Source organism: Ictalurus punctatus, chromosome 2 (genome assembly GCF_001660625.3).
Source record: "Ictalurus punctatus breed USDA103 chromosome 2, Coco_2.0, whole genome shotgun sequence".
Classification (NCBI taxonomy): Eukaryota; Metazoa; Chordata; class Actinopteri; order Siluriformes; family Ictaluridae; genus Ictalurus; species Ictalurus punctatus.
The window spans coordinates 377,501-381,841 of record NC_030417.2 but is presented as its reverse complement, the minus strand read 5'-3'; the positions used below and the strand labels follow the sequence as shown (position 1 = coordinate 381,841).

Sequence of the window (4,341 nt, the reverse complement as noted above, 5' to 3'; positions counted from 1 at the left end):
TATAAATTCTGTTTGAGATATGAATCAATAAACTACTAGAGCCAGCTGTAGATTGCCAGGAACAAGAAAGTAAAATATGCCAAAAGGTATCTTCACCCGAGGAATGGCAATGAGAATATAAAACATTCCTCCTTATATACTAAATATAATAGTGGCAAGTGTCATTTTTATAAACATAACCCGCTTGGTTACCTCGAAAGATGAGCTTTGGCCTCTGAGTTTCAGGTGGCATGTTCTCATGGTTACATCACCTAACCACAGCCTGCACTTATGTACAAGATGCGGTTATACTGTCAGATGTGTCAAGGGGTGTTTACCACCGAGGCTGCTTAAGCTGCACATTCAATGGGACAAACTTTTGCTCTAACATTGTGAGAGAGGACTCAAGGTTATCTCTTGGCCTTTCTTCTGTGATCTCATCTTCCTGTGCCAAACAGTTGAGAAACTCTAAAGTAGCGTGCCCCAAGTGTTTCACAATTCTTTTCTGATTCTAACCAGGTCTTCATACACCCGTTCGCTCAGTTCCTCTGCCTTTCTTTTTAAAACATTTATATCAGACAATATCAATTCAACCTTATGACACATGTAATTTCTTCTCTCCAGCAATCTCCTGGCATGATTCCTGTAACCCAGGTATCGCTTGAGACAGGATAGCTCCTGTCTTTGTAGAGCCATGTTACCGAACCGTGTACCTCGTCCGTCCTCCGGTCTGGGGCGGATAGAGGGGATTTCTTCCTGTGGGCGGGTAGCAATGATCGCCCTTAAACCCCCTGGATTTCTTGGCTTTCTTTTTCCCTTTACGATCTTCACCTTCACCTTGAGTCTTGCCCGCCTTTGAGTTGGTCAGGACACGAGAAAATCAGCGGATAAGCAGTCAGACTAATTAGTCATGGGTGACTAATAAGACAACAAAATAATAAAGCAATAGAACATAGCATCATATAGATACATTCACAGACAATGGATTGGGTAATGAAGCATGAATGAGAAACTTCATTCATGCTCTTCTACAACATAGTGTGTGTTTGTTTTAAACAGGCTTTATTGATCACATCACAGTGAAATTGTTTTCTTTACATACCCCAGCATGTCAGGAAGTTGGGTCAGAGCACAGGGTCAGCCATGATACAGCACCCCTGGAGCAGAGAGGGTTAAGGGCCTTGCTCAAGGGCCCAACAGTGCTGGGGTTTGAAACCCTGACCTTACGATCAACAACCCAGAGCCTTAACCGCTAAGCCTCCACTGTGTTGATGTGTCTGAGTGTTTTAGTGTGTGCATTTGTGTGCTTTACAATGTGTGTTTTAGTGTTGTGCTAGAGTGTGTTGAGTGTCTTAAAGTCTATTGGTGTGTGTTTTGCATTAGTATGTGTTACTATATGATGTTGTGTTTTAGAGTGTATTACTGTGTGTTTTGTCAGTGGATTTTGGTGAGTGTTGTACGTTAGTGTGTGTTGTCATGTTTGTCAGTGTGTGTGTGTGTGTGTGTGTGTGTGTGTGTGTGTGTGTGTTGTACGTTAGTGTGTGTTGTCATGTTTTTCAGTGTGTGTGTTAGTGTGTGTGTGTTGTGTGTGTGTGTTAGTGTGTGTGTTACTGTGTGTATGTGTGTTGTACATTAGTGTGTGTTATGTTTTTCTGTGTGTGTGTTAGTGTGTGGGTGTGTGTTAGTTTGTGTGTGTGTATGTGTGTTGTATGTTAGTGTGTGTTGTCATGTTTTTCAGTGTGTGTTAGTGTATTAATGTATGTGTGTGTGTGTTGGTGCACATTAGTATGTCGTATTGTAATTTAAATGTGAAACGTATTGTGTTAGAGTGTGTGTTAGTGTATGTGTGTGTTTGCTTTCAGAGGAAAAGTAACATGTAAATTGTGCAGTGTTTCCTGGAGAGTTTCAGTTCAGTGTGTGTGTGTATGTGTGTGTGTGAGAGAGAGAGAGAGAGAGAGACAGAGAGAGTGAGACAGGAGTTCGGCTGTGCAGGTAAGACTCTACTCTCTATTTTCTCTCATGTTCTTTTTTTTTTCAATCCTGAAACTGGTTGTTTTATGAGGTTAAGGTGAACTTATAGCGCTGAACGATACAGGAAATAAAAATGTAATCCAATATACTGCATGTGAACTGTTCCTGTCACGACTTATAGACTAAAAATGTTGAATTAGGTTTGTAAAAAATCTGAAAATGTTGTACGTCCATTTTAAACAATCTGTGATAATTAAATTCCCAAAAATACAAATAAAAAAGTAATATTACACTTTATTGTTTTTTAAATAATACATTACTCTCTCTGAGTTTCCCGCTGTCTGATTTGTTGATTTAAAATGTGTGTTTTTCCTGAAAAAGACATAAACCCGTCCTCAACCTTAACAAACAACATGTGACTTAACATCGTGACATTATTAACTGCACCTGCTGAGGTTTTAATCATAGCTACAAAATAAATAAACATTGTATGGAAATATTCAGGGTGTTTTCCACATTATTTAATCATAGTTTTAAAAGAATGAATCATATTTACTGAAGGATCAATCCTAGTCTTCGAATTATTCATCATAGTTCCTGGATTTTTAATTATAGTCGTGGAATTATTCAACTTCATTATTGTAGTCACAGAACTGTTAGGAGTAGTAAGATATTTATCAAAGTATTAATTGTATTTACTGCATTATTAATCATTGTTAATAAAATATTCAATTAATAGTTACAGAAAAATTCTTCATAGCTGCTGAATTATTAATCGTGCTTATTGAATGATTAATTGTGTGTGTGTGTGTGTGTGTGTGTGTGTGTGTGTGTGTGTGTGTGTGTGTTTGTGTGTGTGTGTGTGTGTGTGTGTGTGTTTTGTTAAACAGAAAATGCTGACTAGTCTCTTTTCAGCTGTTTACCCAAATATATTTGCAAATGAAAATCAGTTGCCATAAAATACCACACACACACACACACACACACACACACACACACACACACACACACACACACACACACACACACACACACACACACACACACACACGGCACTGACAGTATAACATCTGTCCTCTTCTTGCCGTGAAGTATAAACATAAAGTAAGCACACAATGCTTTATTGTTAGATTAGAGGAAAATCAGGAAAGAAACGTGCAGTGTTTACAGTTACTGTATATACAAAAGATAAGTAGTTACGTGTGGAATGTTATATAACATCATTTATAGCATGAAGCGCAACACACTTGTATAAATATATATATTTATATTTGATTAGCATTAGGATGAAGTGCAGATATATTTAATAATAATAATTATTATTATTATTTCTTATATCTATATAGTGCTTTTCTAGACACTCGAAGCACTTTACATAGTATTTGGGGGGGAGGGGTTGGGGGTCTCCTCAACCAGCACTAGTGTGTATCCTCCACCTGGATGATGTGATGGCAGACATAGTGCTCCAGAACTCCCACCACACACCAGCTACTGTGGAGATGAGAGAGATGGAGATTATTAGGGGGTGATAGAGAAGGGTCAATGGGAGGATTTGGGCAGGACCCCAGGGTTACACCCCTACTCTTTACCATAAGTGTCCTGCGATTTTTAATGACCACAGAGAGTCAGGACCTCGATTTAACGTCTCATCTGAAAGACGCTCCTGTTTTTACAGTATAGTGTCCACATCACTATTCTGGGGCATTAGATCCACACAGACCACAGGGTGAGCGCCCCCTGCTGGCCTCACTAATACCACTTCCAGCAGCAGCCTTAGTTTCCCCAAGAGGTCTCCCATCCAGGTAATGACCACACTCAACCCTGCTTATCTTCAGTGGGACACCGGGCGAGAGCTCCAGGGAGATACGGCTCTGGCCATATTTAAATATTTAAAATAATTTTAATCAACATTACATTTGTATTGGTATAAAATGTGAACAGACAGACATAACATTTCTAATTATGTTTTTGTTTATTATTATTTCAGTGTTTTTCCCTTCAAGTGTGTGAAGATGAACGGGACGTTTAGGAGATGTGTCTCTCTGATTATACTGATGATCTTTTGGAAGAGTACATGCAACTCAGGTTCAGGTTCTCCTCCTCTGATAGATGCAGTGAATGTGATTTTAAAGTCAAACAGATACAGAAATGTGTTTATCATCACTCTGTTTGTTTTTTTTGTGTATTAGTGTGTGTCATTGTCTGTTGGGTTGTGCTGGTGTGTGTATGTGTTAGAGACAATGTGCGTTATTGTGTGTTTGTGCTTGTGTTTGTTAGTGTGTCTTGGTGGGTGTTGTTGTGAGTTAGTGTGTGTTGGTATGTTTTAGTGTGCGTTTGCTTGTGTGCGTGTGTGTTACTGCGTGTTGTTTTGTGTCTGTGTGTTATTGTGTA

The 4,341-nt window shown here is 39.0% G+C and overlaps 1 long non-coding RNA gene across 3 annotated transcripts in view; it reads left to right on the top strand.

The window, feature by feature from the left end:
* Positions 1-1,780: 1,780 nt before the first annotated feature.
* Positions 1,781-4,341, top strand: part of LOC128635113 (uncharacterized) — a 4,286-nt gene continuing 1,725 nt past the window's right edge. The window contains exons 1-3 of one of the 3 annotated variants that reach the window (XR_008397987.1): positions 1,784-1,971; positions 2,841-3,752; positions 3,938-4,341. The exon at positions 3,938-4,341 is cut by the window's right edge and continues 920 nt beyond it. This is a non-coding gene — a long non-coding RNA (uncharacterized LOC128635113). Of the gene's footprint in view, positions 1,972-2,840 lie in introns of all 3 variants that reach the window. The other 2 variants (XR_008397989.1, XR_008397986.1) reach the window with 2 other exon arrangements.